Source organism: Micromys minutus (genome assembly GCF_963924665.1).
Source record: "Micromys minutus genome assembly, chromosome: 1".
Lineage (NCBI taxonomy): Eukaryota > Metazoa > Chordata > Mammalia > Rodentia > Muridae > Micromys > Micromys minutus.
Genome location: NC_137969.1, coordinates 58,014,521 through 58,038,719, shown reverse-complemented (window position 1 = coordinate 58,038,719; position 24,199 = coordinate 58,014,521).

Sequence of the window (24,199 nt, the reverse complement as noted above, 5' to 3'; positions counted from 1 at the left end):
TCACAACCACCTGTGGTTCTGAAAAGCATTAGAAGAAATCACAGAAGATGACAACAGAACTCTGAGACTTTTAAAATGTTTTTGGTGTGTGTGTGTGTCACATTTGTGTCACTATGACCAACAATACCTGACAGAGACAACTGACAAGAAAACATTATTTTGGCTCATGGTTTTGGAGGGCTTTACTCCATCAGAGCAGGGGAAGCTCCAGGGAAATCTGATTCCTTTTTCTCACCTGGATGGATACATGCACACATATGTGCATATGTAAATATACACAAATACATATACATAAAAACAAATCTTTTATAAAAGTACTTTTTTTTTTTGGTTTGTTTGACTTCCTATCCCTTTTATGTAGTGCCATGCTTTGGAGGCATATCTGTACTTTCTGATACCTTGATGCTCAGGGTTTATTATCATATCATCCCTGGTGACCCTGGAATCAACCACTTATCCAAGGATCTCTGGTACCAATTATGTGTGGTTGTATTTTGAAAATGCAGACCTAGGTAGTAGGAATCCTCATTCCTACAGTGGGATCATTGTTTTCAGACCTGTTCAGTGGAAGGCAGTGAGATGGCCAATGTCTCCTGACAGAGGCATACAAACACACCCGATCTATCTCTGCAGTGCTTTGTTTGCATTAAAAAGTAGGTTTAACACTGGTGCCTCGGACTTTACTCTAGCCTAACCATTATTTCTGCCTTCTCTCCTCCTTGTTTGTAGTTTTCTTCCCTCACAGTGAGAATTCTGGCTCTCATTATCACCAATATATTTATTCATCTCTTCAACTACAGCAGGAACACAAAGCGGTTTCAGAATTTCTCACTGGTTCCAATGAGAGAAGCAAGTTCGTTCACATGAATATAAGGCATTTCATGGACTTGTGCTTCTTTTATAATAGAGTTAGTGCATCATGTTTGTGTTCTACTCAAGTTCCCTTTAACAATCTCATAGAGTTTCCCCCTTTAATTAATGTGTAGTGAAGTCTATACTTTGTGGCACACAGTTTTATAAGATCAAACAAAAACATGTCTTCATAGTAGCCATCATTAGGATGGTGCCTTCTTGTCACCTGTATGTTTATACCTGGTACTTCCTTCCAGTCAACCATGACTTTCAGTCCCGACTCTGGTAAACCCGAACTTATTTTCTTTCCCTAAAGATTACCTTAAGATTGTTGATTGAAGAAATGTATATATATTAGAAGCATCTCAGGCCAGGCATTTCTAGCTTAACAAAATGTGTTTGACAGTGTGTCTATGTGGTTGCAGAAGCCAGCACTCTTTCCCTTTTCATGGCCGTGTAGTGGGGGATGGATCATGCTTGAGTTGTCCTCAGTGAGAGCACATTGTTTGCAGTGCAGAGTGATCATGAATAAATCTGCTGCAAACATTTGCATATATACTCTATAAAATAAGTTTTTATTTATCTCAGCTTGGATTTTCAGGTTATATGGCAAATGCATTTAATTTTATGAGAAATGGCTTAACACTACAGTGAACATTTTTATTTAGCTGCCAGCAAAGCATGACCACTTTAGTTGCTTGGAGTATTTATTACTATCTATTAGTGATAATAATTCAGCAATTTTATGGGCATATTGTTATTTATAATTGTGACTTTAATTTTCTGAGTAATTAACCATTTTTATCCAACTAATTGCTTTGGTGAAGTGTGTTCATAGTTATTGTATAGGTTTAACTAGGCAGTTCCTCTTCCTGCAAAGGTTTATGATTTTACATATAATGTACAAGCATCCTTTGCCAGACAGATCACTGTAAAGAGTAGCTCATTATGTGGATCTATTTATCTACTTAAGCCTGTTTTCACTTCATAAATGTTTCACTTTTGAAAGAGCCTGTGATAACTGATCCTTAAAAAATGCATTGCATTCTGTGTCACAAAAACACTGCCTAAGTCAAAGTCAGAAAGATAGTCTTTTACATTTTCCTCTGGGAATTGTGTGTATTGTTTATGACAGTGATCTGATTGACAGGCTGAGTAACTGGTTGGTTGCCTAATTGTCTGATGGGCAATGATAAATATTTAACAGAGCCTATTGAGTTAGACTTTATCTAAAGTTTATGGTATAGATTAAAGGCTCTTCTTTTGCCTGTAGATCATTTGGTAGGCAGAACGAGAGTTAAAACAAGACGTTTCCTTACCCCTGGCTCATGGCTGTAATAAAAATAATACACCCTGCTTGTGCTAATCTAGAGGCAGCAAGGGCTATATAGTCATCATTTATACTACGGCAAATGTGTTGACTTTGGGTTATCTACACATATGGCTGATCTATTTAACTAACTATAATATATAGCTTGTTGGGGGTAGTTCTGTTTGTGTTTAGCCTTGAATATTCGTATTTAATAAAAAAGAGCTCGCTGGAAGTAAAGGGTAAAAGTCAGATTCTAAGCATGGGAAGACCTGATAGAGTCCAGGAAGATGGAAGTTTACTGGAGAAGGAGTGCAGCCAGAAGCCAGAAGGAAGAGCTCACCTGGGTACTGTGACCATCAGGACCTACATTGCGCCAACAGTGCTTTGAACGTGCAGTCTGTTCCTCGGAGCCTTCAGGGAGCACCCTGTCTAGCCAACACCCTCATTGTAGGCTGAATCTGCATGAGTGTATCTTCTGACCGGTACCATGGAGTTTTGATGATTGGATATTTATATTTTTGTTTATTGTAAATGCATGTGTGTGTGATCCCTCTGTCCATGTGCGTGCGTGTGTGTGTGTGTGTGTGTGTGAGAGAGAGAGAGAGAGAGAGAGAGAGAGAGAGAGAGAGAGAGAGAGAGAGAGAGAGAGAGAGAGAGAATATAGATCATAGATAGAGAGAGACATGGAGAGAGAATATGCAGGCATTCACATGCCACAGCCTGTGTGTGGAGGTCTCAGGATACCTCAGTTCATCAGGTTTGCTGGCAAGCACCTTGGTTTATCACTGGCTCCCTCTCCCATCTTGTACTTCTGAGATAAGTACCACCAGATGTTGTTCCCATCCTTTCTATATATGGTTGGACTTGATTTTCTCATGTCTTGTTGTGGATTCCGTGTCTGTTCACAAGGGACTATGGCCTGTAAGAAGTCGGAATATTATTAGACAGAAGGTTTTCATTTAGTCTTTGTGCACAAATGCTTTTGCTGTTTGGTTTTCTCTACCTTTCTGTATGTTACATTCTGAAACCAGCTTGACACTATCTACAAGAGATTTCTGGAACTGTGTTTAATCTAGAGATCCATCTGGAGAGGTGACATTAATATTGAGTCTTACAACTTATAAATAAGTTACACCTTTACACTTATTTCAATGTTGTAAAACTTTTCCTTTTCTATAAATTTTGTATATTTTAAGTTTTATACCCTTTTGCAACATTTCCATTATAAGTACATATTTTTAACCACTAAATCCCATTGTTGTTAATATATAAAAATGTATCCTGCTGTTCTGTATTAACATCCATATCCTATAACCTTGGTAAACTGACCTATTAAAAATGTTAGTAGATTCTCTGAAATTCTTTATATCAACACTTATGTCATCTATAGAAGCAACTTTTTCTTTTCTTTTTTTCCTAACTGGTATGCATTACATTTCTTGTTTATTTATTTATAACATTTTCTTGCATGTGTATGTTAAATATTTTCTGCCTCTTATCTCTTTTCTCTTTACTCTCTTTATTTCTTCCCTCCTCTCTTTCCTTCTCTCTTAATCTCCTTTGTTTCTTCAGGCAATTTCTCTTCTATTCTAATTTGGTGTGTGTGTATGTGTGTGTGTGTGTGCATGTATTGCATGTACATGTACATATATACAAGTGTGCATGTACACATAAATGTATGTGTATAATTTTATGTGACTATTGAAAGTTGCATGGCCTAGAACACATGCCACACTCCTCACATAAAGAAATGTGCCTTGTGGTCATGTGGGCCCAGAACAGAGTTTCCTAAGCTCATGAGGTACCTAGAGGCCCCAAGGGTTTAGCTAATAAGCTTCCCTTTTCAGACATTCCTCCCTGCAAAAGGTACTTAATCCCAGGTCTACCCTGAGAAGTTGGTGCAGTATGGTATACATTCCTTTTCCAATAAGAGGAAGCCAATAAGCAATATAGATGAACATGGACTGTTCATCTACTACTGCCATGGGGACCATGTTCAAGGCTTTCACCCAATGAACCACGGCTAAATCGCCCATAGAAGGCCTCTCTGTGCTTCCAGCCTGCCTCCACCAAGATAAGGATGATCACCATTGACACAAGCGGGATTTCACCTTTCCCCCCTCTCCAGGCTAGAGGCCAGTCTCCAGCCCGAGGGCCCCTGACTCCTTCTCAGCTCTTACAAGTCTCCCAGCTTAGTATGATGGTCTTCAGTTACATCAGTTATTTTATGCAAGCAACATGACCCCATTCTCTGTGACATGTCTACTCTATGTCTGTCACGCCAACGCATAAGAGGTGTAGCTAGATCGTCAGGGATGTCTACTTGAAGTTCTTTTTTCTGCATTCCTTTGCCTATGAACAATCTAGGATTATGATAAAGATATTCTATGAGAGAACACACATAGACTCAGACTCTTGCCAGCAAATGTAGACATCATGGACAGGCTTTTTCCTTTCTTCTTTTCTTCCCCCTTCCTTCCTCCTCCCCCTTTACCTCCTATTCCTCTTCCTCTTCCCCATCTTCCCACTTCCCCACCTCATGTCTATAATCAGGTATAATATACAACTCTTTCCAGATTACCCATATTTTAATATCAGTAATGTTTTGAATTTCACCAACTTTTATTTTGCATACATAAGAAGAGCACATAACCATCCTCTATTTAGTCCCCATATACCTCGGAGATATTTTGAGCTTGGCTGTAGATCACCATGGCTAAGTGAAGCATTCATTAAAACAGTTAAAATACTTTTTGTTTCCCTGTCGTTACAAAAGTTATGCCTAAACTAGAATGTAGTCTATCATGTGTGACAATTTTGTCTGTATGCTTGTAGCACTTAAAAGCATTGCTTTGGGGAAAATACTACCTATCCCATGGGCCCCCGGAGTGCCAAGGTCTGCCTTCAGGCTGCTGGCTGTGGACTGGTTGAGGTGTGGCTGCAGCAGGCTGGGATGATGGAACAGTTTCTTCAACTATGAGAGCACCGAGGTTGTTACATCAATTGAGTCCTTATCATGTGAAGAGCTCCCCCATAGCATGCGATTCTGCTGGATGGAATTGTGCCCACAGTAGACCTCTTCAGACCCGGGGCAATCCTCTCAAAGCCTCACTTTGGATTTTATGCAATGGTCTAAATCTTTGTCTGCTCTTGTTTTGTTTCTCCCTTGGCTTTGAGGGAGGCTCTCCCATGGCTCAGGCTGTGCCACTATGGAGCTGAAGCTAAGTTTGACCTCGGCTCCTCCTGTCCAGATATTGTACAATTCCTACCCTGCCCAGCTACTCTGAATACAGAGCTACCACTTCAGCAGAGTCACAGAATTCTCAGTAGGAATAGATTCTGTTTCAGGGATGGACTTTCTTTGCTTACCCAGGCCAAGCAGTTCTGACCCCGAGTGCCATCCTGAGATGCTCCATTTGGTCCTATCCTCTGAGGCAACTCCGTTCTGCACCCTGCCTCTACCACGTCATCCATGAGAGTGAGACTCCTCCATGTCTTCTAAACCTCCGGTGGCCTCTGATGACTTACATATCTTCAATTTTAAAAAATGTGTGGGTGGAGAGTTCTAAATATGTCTGTTTTGATCATTTTCAATCCATACTACCTGTAGTTCTCCAAGATTCTCTCTCTGACTTCTTATTCTTTTATATCTATAATCTGCTAACTCCGAAATTAGTGCTACCCAGATGTGCGTGGGTGTGTAGACATCTACCAGAGCATGGCCAAGCCTCCAGGGTCCACACTCAAGTATTATAGTTCCTTGTTTACAGATAAGGCCTATTGAGTCCTTCCCACTAAATTTTCGTCTTTTGAAAAGATTTCTAAATTTATTTTCATTTTTATTTTTGTGTATATGTATGTGTGTATGTATGTATATGCATGCATATGGTGTGTGTGTGTGGGGGGGGTGGTTTATCTATTTCCATGTCTGTGCCATATGACTACAGTGCCCACAGAGGCCAAGAAGAAACACCCAATCCCCTGGAGCTCTGGTTATAGATGGTTACAAGCAGCTCAATGTGAGTTCTGGGAACTGAACTTTGGAAGAGCAGCAAGTGTTCCTAGCCACTGAGACAACTTTCTAAGCACATAAATAATATTTGTAATGACATCTACAGAGGCTTATCCTTCTAAGAAGGTTTTTAATTTGTCTAGCTTATCATCCACCAGATTAATCAATATCTGTGACAGATATAACCTTGTAAGTTATCTCCCTCCATCCTCTCCTCCCTTCCTCCTTCTTTCCTCTCTCCCTTATTTCTTCTTTTCCATTTGTGTGAGAGCACACACACACACACACACACACACACACACACACACAGTTGTGACAAGGTCTCAGTATGAACCCTAGTTGGCCTAAAGTTCATAATCCTCCTGTCTTAGCCCGTCTATTGCTGGGATGATAAGGTTCACTACATCTGTTGTAGAATACATTTATTTAATAGTAAGACTTGAAGATTGAAATCCCTTCTTTCCTTATCTTAGCTAATTAAATTTACTTAAACATTTCTGTGTATGTTTGCATGTATATGCCTGCTTGTATGTTTGTGTACCATGTGCATGCAGTGCCCATGTAGCCAGAAGAGGGCATCAGATCCTCTGGAACTAGAGTTAACAACAGTTCTGAGACAATAAGTGGGTGAAGGAGACCTGGCTCTGTGCTCTGTAAGAACAATGCGTGCTCTTAGCCACTCACCCTACTGTCTGGTCTCCTGACATCACATCTAGAGCCCAGGTTTCAGAATGGGTATTGGAAAAAGCATTGATCCCATTGCACATTTCCTCCAAAGCTTGATGGTAGGCTGCCTTGTGGAGAAGATGTAATTTTACACACCTCTTTGCTCAGAGAGCAGTATGTGTAGAAAACCGCCCACCGTGTTCAGTATCCACACTGCACTGAACCGCAGGATGCTGCCAATGAGAATGATGACCAATCCACAGAACCCAAGCAGAGTGAATTTAACACAATTCTTAGGGGCACTGAACTTCTGTGAAACAAGCTTGTGTCAATATATATAAATTCTGCAGGATGCTTCTTCTAGTAGAAAACTGTCTCCCTACAGTGGAAATCTGTGGTTCTTTGTGGCTGTTTTCATTCCAGACTATAGCCGGAAGCTGTGTCAGCACCTGCTCTTCACATGGCTTTTACAGCAGAGATCACATCTTCCCTTACACCTCACACACCAGTCTGCTCTAGCTTTAGAGCTTTCTTCTCTTGATTTCTCAGCTTTCTCAGACTTCTTGGAAATCTAAGAAAGTTAGATTTTAGCCCAGGATTACATTTTTGACCTCCAACATGGCTTGATCCTAAACAAACAAACAAACAAACAAATAAATGAAAAGCAAAAACATACTAAAACTTTTTCCACATCAGCAACATGACTCTCAGTTTCTTAGCAACTGTGCTTCGCCCAAGTAGCACATTTAATTAGAGGCTGTCTTAGGGTTTTACTGCTGTGAACAAACACCATGACCAAGGAAAGTCCTAGAAATGATAACATTTAATTGAGCTGGCTTACAGGTTCAGTGATTCAGTCCATTATTATCAAAGCAAGGACATGGCAGCATCCAGGCAGGCATGGTGCAAGAGGAGCTGAGAGTTCTACACCTTCATCCAAAGGAAGCCAGGAACTGACTAAGCATCTTCAGGCAGCTAGGAGTGTCTCCAAGCCCATTCCCAGAGTGACACACTTCCTCCAACAAGGCCACACCTAATAGTGCCACTCCATAGGCCAAGCATATGCAAACCATGACAGAGACCTAACCTCATATGGATCTTTTGATGCATCTTCCTCACTAACACCAGTTCTAGAGTGTGTGTGTGTGTGTGTGTGTGTGTGTGTGTGTGTGTGTGTGTGTGTGATTTATTTTAAATTCATTTAAAGAAAGAGACCTGAGACTCTTTCTTCCACTTGAATACTTAAGAGGCCATTGTGTGATTATTCAGTGGCTTGATCTCAGTATACCTGTCTTTCAGGGAACAGAGAGGTCAAGGTGGGGACAACTCCACATACTGGTGCAGCAGTGTGAACCCACACATTTGTCTATTGAATTTACCACCTTATTTGGTTTCTAAGGTCCCCTCAAATGAGTGAAACTGTGATGTCAAAGATAATGGATAAATCACCAAAATTGATGAAAATGAAAACGTTAAAAGTATGAGAATTAACAAAATATGATAAATTCTGTTGGAAAGTGATACCAACAGTCTTGATGACGAAGGGTCTTTACATCCTGGGAAAAAGCACAGATTCTGAAAAACCCAGAAAGACAGATTACAATAGAATGAGGTGTCCGTGTAGTTGGAATGGAGGATGGTGCTGGATTCCCAAGTGCTCGGCAAGGTAAGAGTTCTAAGAGTAAAACCCATTTATTTAAATTTAAATATTTTATTATTTATTTATTGTATGGAGTGGGGGGGGTTCTGGGCATGCCACAGGATGTACATGGAGGTCCGAGAACAATTTGTGAGATTCCTTTTTCTCCTCAGGAATGTGGGTCTCAGGAACTGAACTCAGGCTTGGGGGCAGGTATCTTTGCTCAGTAAGCCATCTTTCTGGTCCATTAGAACAAATCTGGTGATGTTATATTATCTGCTTTTGTTTTGCTGCACATTATCCTTAATATGCTTAAGGACTTCCATGTTTGCTTTCATAAATGCTATTGACAAGTACTTTTGTTGTTTGAGAAATCATATTTATTTGTGTGTGTGTGTGTGTGTGTGTGTGTGTGTGTGTGTGTGTGTGTGTTTGTGTCATGTGTGGAAGTATCTGCAGAGGTCAAAGAAGGATGCTGGATCCCTGGATCCCCAAAACTGAAATTCCAGGCACTGGTGAGTCACCTGCTGGGGGGCTGGGAACTGAACGTGGGTCCATTGCAAGGGCACAAGCATTCTTGACTGCCAAGCCATTTCCCAGGTCCTGGTGCCTACTTTTCTTATACTATCTTTGGTTTTGATATCACAATAATAACATCATTAAATGAATTGGGGAAATAGTTATTTCCTTTATTTTCCACCAGAATTTATAAGGACAACCACTGTTTCTTTCTAAATGTTTGTTGACTGTACCAGCCAAATAACCCTTGTCTGAAGCTTCCTCTGTGTAAAGGTTTTGGTTCTTAAAATGGGGTAGAGTTATTCAGGACATTGTTTCCTGTGTGAGTTTTAGTAACTTGTGTCTCTCAAGACATAGGACATTTTATCTAGACTGTTGAATCATGAGCCTAAACTGATTCTCAGCATCCTTGTATTATTCCCTTCCGGGTGAGGGGTTAGAAGTGGTGTCCCTGCCTTCTTTCTTCATGCCAATAAATGACAACAGCCTTGCTACCAGCACCCAATGCATTTAGTTAAATTATAGTTTAATTGTTTTTCATACCTTAAATTGTCCCCAAATTCTTTAAAATCTACTTGTGGAATAATGATTTTTTTTAAATTCCAAATTATTGGAGGAATTCGTGAAGTATCTTATGGTTGAGGTCTGGTTGAAATCCTCCACAACTACTTCATTTGCTTTACATTCCTATGCATTGGTAATTTGTTTTGCTGATGGCTCCAAGTGCAAATGAAATTAAAAAATGTATCTTTTACTGTCGTAGTTAAGTGTCCACTTTGGCATGCCTTCAAATAAAAAATCCTTTTAGGGTTTATATAGATCAGCATAGGGACATGCATGCCTTTTTGTTTAAAGCTCCAGTCAGTGGAAAGGACAGACACCATGGCAGAATGAATTGTTGTGATTTGGGGGAAAGAAATATGTTCTCCGCCACTCCCCAACCCCCAGGCTTCTCTAATGGTATCAGGGCTGCCACGACTGGTTTTACTTAGAGTCTAGCTTAGGTTTTCCGGTAGCCAAGGATGCTGAACCTGAGAAGCCACACTTGTGCCAAGCTTTTGGATAGATTCTGACCTCAGATGAGGATCAAATGCAAGTAATGTCTCCCATGGCTGGTTTAGATAAGCCTCGATGGATCGCCGGTGTTCAGCCAGGTCCTTTAGGCGCCCATCCATCTTGCTGGGAACCAGAATCCCAGTAGTCAGTGACAGATGCAATTGTATCCTCAGGTCACATTCACCACCAAGGGTAGACTCTACATCCAGAGCCTGAGATACATTGTTAATTTGGGGAAAAAAAACAAACCCTTGTGACCCACAAGCACCTGTAACATCTCCACACAGCAGACAGCATTTCAGGCTGATTCATCTGTGAAGTTGCAAGAGCAAGAAGAAAAGGAAAAAAAAAAAAAAAAAACTAGGAAAAAAAATCCCCCTTTTTTTGTTGTAGTAATAAAGTCAGGGTTAAGACTCTCTGAAAAAGCAAAACACAAAATAAAACAAAGCAACAATGTTGTCACCTGTGTCTGCTTACTTCTTGGGAGAAAACAGCCATGCATGTGTCAAGCAAGGAGGACACACTGGCCCACAGTGTAGTCATCTCAGACATTGCCAGGAAGGATGAACACAGGGCTGACTTCGCACGGCGGGAAACAAAGCACTCTGCTTGTTACTCGGCCCTCCATTTTTACCCATACTGTATCATGTTTAAAAATATCAAGAAGTAATCTGGTTTCTTGACACCCCGAAAAGTTACACAAGGTCAATGATCCATTTTAAATGGATGTCATATCCTCTTAGAGAGTTCGATAGTTTCAATCTATATAATTTCTTAGAATCAGTTTTCAATTGGCTTTCATCTGCCTAGAAACTGACTGGGTTTTTGTTTGCAAGTTTGAGCTGGTCAATGAAAGTGGGGGTTGTCAAGCAGTCTCCTAGAGTAATAGATATTTCTCCCTTGTGGGAAGTATTCTCCCCCCAAGGGGTAAAATTATGAGCTTCTATTGTCCAAGTAATCTCTCAGAGCTTTTTAGTTAGAGGCAATCAGATAAAGGGAGATGTCAGTCTGCGTGAGGCCCTTGTGGAAGAGAGAATGAGCAATCGTCCCTGTGAGGTTTGCTGGCTGCAGGGTGGTGGCCAGGTCCAGCCTGAGGCCCTATTAGTCAAGTCTGACAGGAAAGCACACAATGCATCCCTGGCCTTCAGGGTGATGAACGAGCATCTAACCTGCTGTGAGTTTCCCTTGACGGTTCCCAGCACCCACTTTCCACGAGAAGCATCAAATAATCACAGATCTACAGGGTGGGAGAATGGGGGGGGGGAGATGGCCTGAGAGTCAAGTGATGAATTTTCCTTAAGCAGAGAGATCAGCAGAACCTAATAAATCAGCCAGCAGAGGGGAGGACCAGTCAGAGATTGAGCCACTGGCCAGGCAGTACCACATGCTGTTCCCCTTGTCTGAAATGCTGGGGTTTGGGCAAATGCCTACAAAAATCCCCCAGAGCAGCTAGAACCAGAGACCCACTTGTGCTTAAAAGCCCCTAAGATCATGTTTCTCTCACTAGAGTGCAGTTCAGCATTTGGATTCCCTGCCACTCTTGGCCATGAATTTAGGAGACACAAAAGCTGGTGAGTTTTTTACCCACAGGATAAATAAATAAAAACTCAACATTTTTGTTTTCAGAAGGACAAACACTCTAGGCTTTCCCACGTGGATCTTTTGGCATTCAACACTGATAAGTGTAAGAAAGTAGATTCAGATGGGCCCAGGAAAGCAAGATCTGTCTTTGACTATATGGAGGTATTGTCATGAAGAATTCCACGAGAAATAACAGTTCTTTTTTTTTTAATTTTATTTATTTTTTTTATTTTTTTAAACAACTTTATTTTACAAAACAAAGATAAATGTACAGATTTTAAACATTTTTTGCTTAAAATTATACATTTTTGTCAGTACTGTTTTTTCAGATATTAAAAGAAATAACAGTTCTTAAAGGGACCCCAATTGTCTTTCCTATGGCTCGGAGCCTTTTTTTTTTTTTTTTTTTAAAGTAAATCTATATCCATGTATTCTTATTTGCAGGAATGCTGAGACCAGAGTTCCTGTCTGTTCTGGTTCTTTGGGATAAAGTTATTCTGTGGTCAGAGACACCTAAGCCTACAAGGCACATGCTATCCAGAGCCGAACACAGGCTGTTTACAGGAGCTTCCAGGAAAAATATTGACAAGGCAGTAAAAATACTTTCCTTGATTGCTCAGCCTGATGTTTGAAAGCTGAAATTACAGGGACTTTTCTCTTTTAGTTGTTTATTTTTAGCTTCTGTATTTTTCTATCTTTTGACTGTGTGTGTGTGTGTGTGTGTGTGTGTGTGTGTGTGTGTATGTGTGTGTGTGTGTGTGTGTGTGTCTGTGGGGGGTGGGGGGACTTGCCTTTTAAAATGCAGTCTATTTATACCCAGTGTGAAAATCGAGGAATAGCAAACCTTCACAGCATCCTCACAGCTTCACTTCCCTGGAGACCTTTAGCTGTTTGGGGATGGTGGGGGTGAAGTCCCTCCACTTCTGGAGATAAGCTTCCCATTCAGCTTTCACAGGGTGGGAAGAACTTTCAACAAATAATAACAGCACCACCAAAAACAGCAACAACAACAACAAAAAAAAACAAAACAAAAGCAAAAGAAAACAAAACAAGAAGAAGAAGCACTAAGAGTTGGTTCTCAGAAAGTCTACTAGTCCTTTCCTTGTGTCTCAGGGTGAAGATCTGAGTCACAGATCTAAGGGAAGGAGTTGAGTCTTACTTTACGGATGGATGCATGTCTGCATGCATGCATGTATGACTGGATGTATGCACGCACATATGGATACATATATATGTGTGTGCCTCCGTGTACGTACTTAACTATTTTGAGACAGGGCCTCACTGTGTAGTCCACATAATCTTGAATTCCGGGTTCCCCTGTTTCAGCCTCCTAAATGCTGGAATTAGATGTCTGAGGCACAATTTCCTGGCTGGGACTGACTTTAGTGATATTATCAACATGACTTCATTGAATTCCATTGGGACATCTCAAAAGCAAGAGGTGCAACCCATTTGGTCTCCCCCATCACCTGCTGTGAGTTTCACTCCACTCCTTAGCCATCTGCCTTTTGTTTGTTACCTAACTGAAACTGAAGTGTGTGTTCCTTTGACTCTTTTATTGCTTGCCATTTTCACTAAGAATAAGGGTATTGATGACACAAAAAAATATATTCCGATTTTATTTTTGCTTTTGATTATACTCATAGTTGAGTGACAGTTTTCACTGGTCTTGTACTTTGCTCACAAGTTTATTGATTCACGGGACTGATTTAATTTTTCTTATCCTAAAAGAGCATACAAACTTGCCACACTCTAAGGAAATTGCTCGCAGAATCTTCGCCAGTGCTGCAGTGTATCTCACTGAGTGTCTCCTGAAAACATTTTGTAGGGATGGATAATGCATTGCTGTTACTGCTGGGCATTCGCTGAGTCCCTGCAAGAATTAGACACTGATTTTCTTTGAAACATTTATACCAAAGGGTCCCATGGAACCTCTGCTGCTTCAGCCTTGGAGTTTGTATCTTACATATCATGGTCTTTGTCTATTTCATATTCTGTCATGAAGACATGTACACATCTTGTTGGACAGCCATCCAGAATACAGAGGACATTGACTAAGATAAAGGAATGAAACTATTGGGTCACCTAGAAAGGACGCCCAGTTGTCATTTGTGGGGCATAGACAACTGGTACTCAAGACATGATTAGGTGATTGGGTACCTGAAATCTTCATTTCTAGCCCAAAGAAAGGTTAAACTGCCTTCTTCCTAACAGTACACATGAATTTGGGTCTCTTCTCACTGGTAGCGAGATATATATATATATATAATTTTAAAAATACCACTATATCACTAAGATAGTGATTTGGTTGTTATAACAATGAGATAAAGCTGCATGACTCACCCTGTGGGGAGGCAGGTTTTATTCCACCACCATTGCTGGGACGTCTGTCCCGCTGTTATGTCTAACATGAGCATAGCACTTAGCATTACTCATATACATATACATGCATATAATGCATCTAGTGAAACCTGCATACAGAGCTACACATGTTCAGATGGCTACAGAGCCCCCACTCCCCACTGTCACATCTGAGGAAGACACTCTTCTTTATCACTGGTTTTATGACCAAGGAGCAAAGAGTGAGTCTATTCAATTCTGCCACAGTCACTAAAATTTGAAACCAAATTGTCAGAGCTCACCTAAGGACACTTCCAGCACTGACAATGGCCCAGAGTTGTTTATGTGGCCTGGGAGGCACCTAACCCAAATGAGTCACTTGCATTTAGCTTCTAAGATTTGGCCAATTTCTCTATTTTAGAATTCACAAATATTACAGTTTCCACGAGAAACCTCAGAGGTCCCATCCCTGGCTCAGGAGAGGGTTACTACACTCCACCCAAGAGTCTTCCAGTACTAGGCTTCATTCATTTTCCAAAACTCAAGCATATTCTATTTATTATCCCACTGCACATCGTTAAAAGAAACCCACACACCAACAGTTAGCTGACTCCTAGCCATGCAGGGCTGCGGCGACCTTGACCTCATCTGCCTCCCATGCTCTTGGATTTGATCAATTCCCAGAACCCGGCGTTCTACAGAGAGGCCTCTGACTCAAACAAACGAGGGCGTTTCGGTGGCCTGTTTCCACAAGGAATTAAGTGCTCTCTTCGGATGTGTCTCCTGACATCCATTCACTAAGCTTTACAAAAGAAAGTTTCCAGGAGCAAGGAGGGTTTGTGCAACCTTGAAATGTATTTGATGTGCAGATAAAGGTTACACATGTAAGACTGGAGGGAGGAGGAATAAAAGCTGAGCCTTGGGACACTTTCCTCCCACTTTTGCTCAACCGTGTATGAGCTTCATGACTTTGGGATTTGTTTCTTCTCTGAGAATCAAAAACAGTGTGTTTTGATGGAAGGTAATATAGTTGCTGCCAGTGTCTAACACCCCTTTGTGATTCACTTGATCCTTAAGGGATTGGATCAAGATCTGGGTTGAAGAAAGGGAAAAGTACAAGAACACCTGATTCAATGGAACCAAAATGTTGGAAGAGACCTGTCAGAAATAGCCAGCGGACACTCAGGAAGACTAGCACCCAACAAGGGCTCTACAAATTTGAATTAAAGGGTCCTCATCTTCTGTTTTCTAATGGGCTTCTTTCTTCTTCCTAGTCCTATCTTCAGAGCTAAACCAATCAGAGCCCTGGCTTTAGGTTTGTGATAACAGGTTTGCATCCTGCAAGCATCACTGGACTTGGGGAGAATGCATGGAAAGGATGTTCCTGTGTGTCTGTGATACAGCAGTGAGCACTTATTTATGCAGAGTAGGATGCACCCAAGACCATAACACAATAATTAATGGAATAAGAAGAAAATCTCTTCATCTTTCATAACAAACTTGCCTTAATATATATGGATAGCTAATAGTCTACATTTGCTTACTCTGTGGCCTAGTCTTCTCTGAAAAGCAAAAGGACTATGACCCACACAAAGGAAGATGTGCCAGAGGAGAAAGTACTTGGTCCTAAAAGTGTGGTAATGTAGATGGGAACTCTTCATGAGATTTGAAATTCCTGGAATTTCACCTCAGCACGTCAGGCCAACAACATGCTGGGTTAAAGGTATTTTTCTCCAGTGTCCCCCACACTATTAAGTTAGTGCATAGTAGATTCTTAAAAATTATTTCCCTAGATGCTACATTTTGAAGTTTGCAGTATTTTTTTTTTTTATTTAGTTGATGACATGGAATTTAATTTTTCTCAATAGGCTGGAGGGCAAAAAGGTCAGCAAATGGTAAGTTGTTGACAAAAATGTCTTCCAATAATTTTTCCCATGTCTTATACAAATGACATATTGCCTTCAAGATGAAGGCTGATTCTCTACCTTCTGACTTATGGGTAACTTTTTACAAATTGTTCTAACACAATTCAGTGGGAGCAGTTTTCTGGAATTTCATAAACCAGCTTGAAAATGACCTACAAATTCTATTGTCATTCCAAGTGTATATCTCAATGTCACCGAAAAAAAGTTTGTGTTAGGTTATACATGTGGAGTAAGGGAGGCTCAACCAGTCCCTGGCCACTGGAGCCTTTTTAACTGAAATGCCAAATATGTGTGTCTATGATCTTGGGTGTTCCAGCACTCACTGAGCTCCTAGCTGAATGCAACCATGTGGCTGACCCCAGCTGACACCACTGGAAGAGACCCAAGTGACTCCAGCCAACCTACAGTGCCACGAAATAACAAATCATGCTGTCTTAATCCCTAAGTCTTGAGTTGGTTTATGGTTTATTAAGCATCAGTAAATAACCGGAAGCCACAGGGAGCTAGGCTTACCCAGCTCTGAACTCATGATTGACTGCAGAAGGAGAATTTCTTAGAGGTAGCTTATCTGGTTTGTGGACTTTGTTCTTGTCACAAGTTGTGCTTCCCTGTAGAGAAAATGTGAGAAGCCATAACAAGAGCTGGCAATGGCTGCACTTAGCTAACAGAACTCTTGTAATAGAAAAAGAGCAAAGAGTAGGTGTGGTCAATGGATAGAGTAATAGAGAAGATAGAATTTGATTCAAGGTTAACTATGTTAGCAACTTGATCTAACTGAGCAAACTCACCAGGCATTTCTAACTAGAATAGGAAAGAGTCGTGCATACATATCATTTTATGTTTAGACAGTGCTCTGAAATGCCCTGTTTTATTGGATGCTTGCATTAAGCCCCTGAGAAGAATGTACTTTAAAATCAAACTCAATTGCTATTGAAGTGTAACCCTTATGAAATAAAACTCTCACCCTTTAAGTATATAAGTCAATGACTTTTGATAACTGCACATGTCATATAATTTACTCCTGCTCCAGAGTCAAGATGGATTCAGAATCTTTTTATTTTTCCAGAACAGCCCCTTATTCCTGTTTTACTCTACTGGGTCATCTTAGACAATCTCTGATTGTATTTCTGAAGCTATGAGACAGTTTTGCTTTTCCAAGAATTTTATAACATAAAATAATTAGCTACATTCTCATCTTCTACCGGCTTCTTTCCTCTAGTATAGCTGCTAAGACTCAGCTATGTTGCTGAATACATTTCTTTTGAGAAAGGACTTATTTTTCCCATTTTTTTCTTAAAAGTTTTTTTTTCTTAAAAGTTTTTAATCTTATTTGTGTGTGTATGTCTGTGTGTATACACCCAGTCTTGGTTTCTTCATATACCTAGGGCTGGCCACAAAATTGCTATATAGCTTTGGCTGACCTTGGAATCATGATTCCCCTGTTTTGGCCACCCCAATGCTGATGTGACAGGCATAAGTCATCACACCTGGCCTCTTTTCCCCACTTTACGAAAGAGATGTGTGATTAGTCTGAAGGCGTTCTCTTACAAATCGTCCTGTTGGGATGCACACACTAGTTTACCACACCCTTCATGGCTTAGGGAGCTGCAAGTAGCACCCAAATCGAGAAGACATCCCCAGCTCCAGGGAAGATATTCTGCTAAAGTGATGTAAAAATTATTTTTCACACATGGCATGAGTGTCTGTGACAGATAAAGCCATCAGAACCCTTCCTTTTACTTGGACATTGGTGCTGGGAAATAGGAGCAGAGCTGCAGAAGATGGTGCTTGTGTGTAGTGAGAGACCTGTGGACAAAACTAAAAAGCGAAAGAAGCATCTCCATAACCAGTAATAATAAGAGGAAGAGAAAGTCCTGTTGAAACTTGAGCTGCATTTGTGTTTGAAGGCTGGTAGCATCCATGTTTGTAGTGAGCTGGTGTCCAACATTTGATTTGACACCTTATACTGCTTCTGTCACTATCGGTGACCACTCTCTGAGTTACTCTGAGTCTTTTCTGTCCCTCATGATCCTCCAGCAGCACAGAGCACTTAAGAGGGCTTAATTAGGATTAATTATTTGCATAAAATTACCAAATCCTGCAAAGGGCCACAGCTTTCACAGTAAGTCTAGCTGAAAACCCTTCAGGTGACAGCACAGTATCTGCCTGGTCAAACAAATTCTGTCTCCTTATAGCATGTGAAGAAGTTGATATATTAGCAGTGTACTCCAGGAAGAAATCCAGGCCTGCAAAACCTATGGATGATAAAACATATAAATATTCTGTGGTCAAACCAGTACCATCTATGCATATTTGTTCCTGCTGAGAGCTCCTGATATTTTATGGAAAATTACCTGGGCTATAATAACAAGGGTGAGCAAATCTGTAGGGGAGTATGTTCTCAAATTCTTCTCATATCAGAAAAACATAGTGGATAATGTCTTATGTGCTTTGGGTACAACACTTCCCATATGGGAGAGACCAGGGGTAGTTTGTAGGTAGGTGCCAAAGGCAAAACTAAATTCTTCTGAGTTTTGTTAATTCCTTTCATTAGTTCTTTGATAATCCCCTACATTGTATTTTAATCATATTAACCCCTAGTTCCTCCCCTTAATTTCTATATCTACTCTGATCCCTCTACTCCCCTACTTCATGCTCTCCTTTAAACAGTGCTAATTGAACAAATGACTGACTTCACTTTACTCTGTCTCCAAACGTGTGATTTCAGGGACACCCACTGAGGCAGGATCAGTCTACCAGGATCCACACCCATGAGTAGAACTGACTCCCTTCTCCAGAGCTGTCAATGTGCTCAGAGCTCCTCAGTTGGAGGTGAGCCTCAGGAACTCTTTCCTACTCCATGCCAGAAGGTTAACTGGCTGGATCTTATGCTGGTCTTGTGTAGGCAGCCACAGGGCCTGTGACGTCATGAGTGCAGAGGCCCTGTCATGCCCAGAAGACAAGGTTTTGCTCTAGTCTTCCTCAACCTCTGGTTCTTGACATCTTTCTGCTTCTTCCTGTCCACCTTATCAGCCATAGGTGTGGTCAGGATCATGGTGGGAGGTCTTTTTCAGCAAGGTTCTAGATAGAGTCTTATGTTTATGTCTCTTAATCCAGATGTGCTGGCTGGATTTGTGTGTCAATTTGACACACACTAGAGTTATCACAGAGAAAAGAGCCTCAGTTGAGGAAATGCCTCCATGAGATCCAGCTATAAGGCATTTTCTCAATTAGTGATCAATGAATGGTAGGAGGGCCCAGCCAATTGTGAGTGGGACTATCACTGGGCTGGTGGTCCTGGGTTCTATAAGAAAGCAGGCTGATCAAGGCAGGGGAAGCAAGCCAGTAAGCAGCATTCTTCCATGTCCTCTGCATCAGCTCCTGCTTCCAAGTTCCTACCCTGTGTGAGTTCCTGTCCTGACTTCCTTTGGTGATGAACAGCAATGTGGAAGTATAAACTGAATAAACTCTTTTCTCTAGAGCTTGCTTCTTGATCATGATGTTTTATGCAGGAAAACAAACTCTGATACCAGGTGTTGTAATCTGGTTCAAAGCAATGAAATTAAGGGGAGAAGAAGACTTATAATCCTGGTGAATGGCAGACCAGAGTTGCTTCTGGATCCTATGGAGAACTTCTAAGGATTTTAAAAACTTATGTTGGTCATATTCAGCTAAGATATCAGACAGGAGGTTAGACAGCATGAGAGGGGGCCTCCTATATAGGATCTCAAAAGGGGGAACCTAAAGGATAAAGGGTGTTCCTAGCCCTATATAAGACATAAGGCAGGAGAGATGTCCAGTCAACACCAGTTTTGAGGGTTAATTTGGTCAAGACCTCCTTTAGGGTCCTGTCTTAGTTTGAGATTTATTGCTGTGAACAGAAACCATAACCAATGCAAGTTTTTAAAAGGACAACATTTAATTGGGGCTGGCTTACAGGTTCAGAGGTTCAATCCAGTATCATCATGGCAGGATCATGGTAGCATTTAGGCAGGCATGGTGCAGAGGGAGCTGAGAGTTCTACATCTTCATCTGAAGGAAGCCAGGAGCAAACTCAGCATCCTCAAGCACCTAGGAAGATAGTCTCCAAGCCCATGCCCACAATGATACACTTCCTCCAACAAAGCCACACCTTATAATAGTGCCACTCCTTTGGCCAAACTCATGCAACCCTCACAGATCCAATTCATCTTCTCTACTTGCCCTTAATTCTGGGGTCTATATGCACAATGTAATTTCCAGCTGGTCCCCAGAACTTGTGCTAGATATTGAGTTACTTGAGAAATGAATGCTGGTCCATTGCAAGACCCAGCAAGATAGAAAAACCATACCTTGATATGATGGCTTCCAGAAGCTTCTTTGCCACTACGTTGGCAGTCTCCTTTGTAGGGTAGGACTCAATCTATCTTGAAAAGGTATCTATACAAACTAGCAAATACTTGTATCCATGTGTTTCTGGTTTTATGTCTGTATATTCTATTTTCCAACTAGCCCCTGGCCTTTGACCTTGGATTCTGGTTCTGGGAGCTCTTTGGGGCCTGAGGAGCTCGCAGCCTGACAATTGGAACAGTCTGAGAATACCTGATCAACCAAGTATCCTAAGTCAAATATTTTGTACCTTGCCAGTCACAGAAATTCCAGCCATTTTTGGTGATCAGGTGTGAAGTTTAATGAATCTGATAAATGGGTTGCTTAGCAAACTCCTGAGGTAGGATGGTGCAGCTTTCAGTGATCAGCAACCATCTGCCTCATCTGCCATGTAAACCGTGGCATTTCTCCCAATGTCATCTGTCTTCACCAGTATATTCAGGGATGGCTGGGTGGGTGTGCAGGGGGCAGAAAATCTGCCAGGAAGTTGGCAGTGGAAACTTGGGAAGCCTCCCTTCTAGGCTTTATCAGGTAGCCGGTTCCCTTGGATAATTTCTGATGTCGCTTTCTGATGTCTTGGGCAATGAGTTATGCCACTTTGAGAGGAAGCCATAATTCCTCCAACAAAGCAAGTATTCCTTCTTCATTTTTGATGGATTTTCCTTTAGCAGTCAATAATACCATCTGCTGTCAGTGTCAATGTTAGCTATGGCTCCTTTTGCCAGTTTTAAAGCCTCAGATAGATGTAGGTTGATGTTTAGGTGATACAAGATTGGACAGTGGAGAGGTAGGCGGGGGAAAAGCTAGGAAAATGCAAGAGGAGGAGAAGAGAAGGAGAATTTGGGAGGAAAGGAGATAGAGGCAGATGTTTATGTTTCTCCCTGCACATCTCTTCATAAATAAGGTTGTGATGAATGTTTTATAAGAGATGGAGTTATACAAGATCATTTGACTTACAAAGGTTAAGAAACTATATTATACCTATTGGCTCAGACTAGTTTGGTGTGTTCTTTGAGGTGACTACTTAACTGAGTTCAAAGGCTGTAGTGGCAGAATGCATAAAACCTGACACAGAGTTGAGACTTGTGTGTCTAAGGCTTGACAACAACATGCCAAGGGGGAACTGAGTGAAAACAACATGCTGGGGCAGTCATATCCACCCAGGACAGAAACAGCAGAAATGCTGGAGTGAACCACACTAGAGCTCATAGAGGCTTCATGAGGCTGCCAAGTTAGAGATCCCAGCAGTGTCAGATGGTCCCACACAGGAGCAGGCAAAATGCAGGATAAAAGGGTAAGCCATCTTTTAAATATTTACCACAATAGTTAATGACATTAGTCTAGCTTGCTGGGCTGAAGTTCCTGACAGTGAAGCAGTTGCCCAAATAACAGAGTTCAAGTCCAATATCACCACCCCTGCATATTGAGTCCATTTTGAATGAAGCTGCTCCCATCCATGAAGTAGATGCCTCCCACATCTGGCCCGGGTAAATCAGAAGTCCAGGATAATGTTCTGGATGTGCCCCAGGACTATTAAGCAATCATGTTGCATGTCTGAGGGTTGGTCAGGTAGCAGGGTGGCTGGTGGTAGGGCAGGTGATGGGTTATATCTTATGCCAGGGGATTTTAAAAACATAGAGTCAGAAAATGCACCAGTCTGGCTGGCGTTGGACAGCCACCAGATGGGTAGATTCTTGAAGATCCTCTCAATAGCATGGGGGTGGTGATAACCAGTTCCTGCCCTACTGCTATTTTGTCAGCATCATTGAGTAACTTGACAGGGGTAGCTATGATCTAGAGGCAGACTGACCATCCTTGGATAAGTAAGACACAGGTCGTTTCCATGGTCCCAAAGTTTGGGTGAGCACCCCTCTGCTATCACCTTTCTCTGATCCACATACAGGAAGGAAGGTTTGTAAATGTCTGGAAGGGCCAAGGCCGATGCTTCTAACAAGGCTCTTCCTAGAATCTTAAGAGCCATGTTTATCTCAGGGGTCCATTCTATTTTTTTTTTCTTAGCCCCTGGTGGCCTATATAATGGCTTGACTATCTCAGTGAAACTTGGTACCCAAAGTCTACAAAATCTAGCAGACCCCAGAAGTTTCCCTGCTTTCCTTCTGGTTGATGGAACTGGGATGCTAAAGATGATTTGCTTCTAGGGCTTCTGATGACATGTGTTCTCCCCCTTGAATATGTACTTTAGAGAGGTGACCTCAAGTTAACAAAGTTGGGCCTTTTAAGCAGACACTCTGTAGCCAAGTTCACTGAGCTCCTGTAGTAGGTCTCCTGTGGCCTCCTGGCATGTGTCCAAGTCTAGGGCCCTCAGTACACTCTATTTGGGGGTGGCCTGCCTGTATCCACCCAAGTCCTCATGCAGTGTCTCCTCAAAGGTGGTGGGTGAGTTCTCAAATCCTTGAGGCAGGTGTGTTCAAATCAGTTACCCATTGAAGCATCTCTCCACGTCTGCCATAGGCAGGCTATTTAATTGGCTGAAGGTTCCAAGGAATGTCTTGGGCAGTTTGGATAACAAAAGCCACATTCATAGATGACTGGTGCTCTCTGGCTTCTGGATCAAAAACAGCGTAGATCCTATAGGCTTCAAAAAGTCTTTCTAAGTATTCTGTGGGGATCTCATTATGCCCCTGCATCACCTGGCCCACCTTAGAAAAATTTGTGGGCCACCTGGAAGCCTCTTGGAGGCCTTCCCATCAGAATCTGGTGGTAGACCCAGAACCTCTCCTTACCTTCAGCCATGTTAAAATCTCAGGTCTTGTCAAAGGAAAGTCTGCATCGATGTGAGCCTGAACTTGAGTGGGCAGCCCATCTGCTCCCAGAGACAATTTCCAGGTGGCTCCCATGATCCCCTCTTTCTCCTCTGTTATGAAGAGGACCTGGAACAGTTGCTGACAGTCATCCCAGGAGACTTCTGTGACTAGGTGAAAGTTCTTAAAATGGTTAAAGACCAAGCCCAGTGGAGTGCTTTGTGCCTAATCCATCACAGGACTCAAAGAGAAAAGTGTGAGGGAGGACAAAAAGCTCAATAGAATACACACATTCTCAGGAAACCAAAACCAAAACCAAAGGGCTGGCCTCAGTGGTCCTCCTCCCTACGCACAGGAGGCCCATAGACCCAGAGCCAGTTCAGATTCTAGATGAAAACCAGCAAGTTCTCCTGCTTTGGGTAGGGGGTCAGGGGCATCCTTGGTTGCCCTTGGCCAGGTGACAAAATACAAGTCCACTTTGCCCCTCTAGGTCTCCAGATTACACCTGAAACAGGATTGAACCCAAAACAAAAACACGGACAAAAAACAGACAAAAGGAACAGGAAAAATGACAACTGGGTGCTCAGACTTACTGATTAGAAAAATACTCCACTCTTTGGGTCAGGGGGTCTCTAGTGAATCCCAGACAAGAGCCCCCAAATGTAAGGGTCCATGATTTGCTGAAGAATGCTTCTCTGGACTCAAATAGAGTAAGCCTAGCTTCTCAATGGTTAGTGGCCCCCTAAGAGAACTGGATCAATAAACGAAATTGACTCCTATTGCATTTTCCCTTGTCTCTTCTGCTATTCTAACTGTTATCTGACTTTGAGCTAGACTTTGTTTCACAGTTTTAAATTCCTATTTTCATTTTTTCCTTCTCATTTCCCCCCACAGTATTCAGCACACAGCCAAGCCTTCCATCCCCTCCCATCAGGCCCCCATGTGAGCAGAAGGGAGAACATTCAACATTTTCATCCCCAGTCCCACATTCCTAGGGTCAGCATGCTCAGAGGGTAAGCATGCAAGAACAGAGGATAATTGAATTACAGATTTCCATTGTGTTCAAGATGTTTAGCTCTCACACACATGTAGCAATTCTTGATTGCTTAAGAGGTCCCTGGCGTGTTTTTGGCAAGAGAAGGCCTTTACATGTGTCAGGCTCTCTTC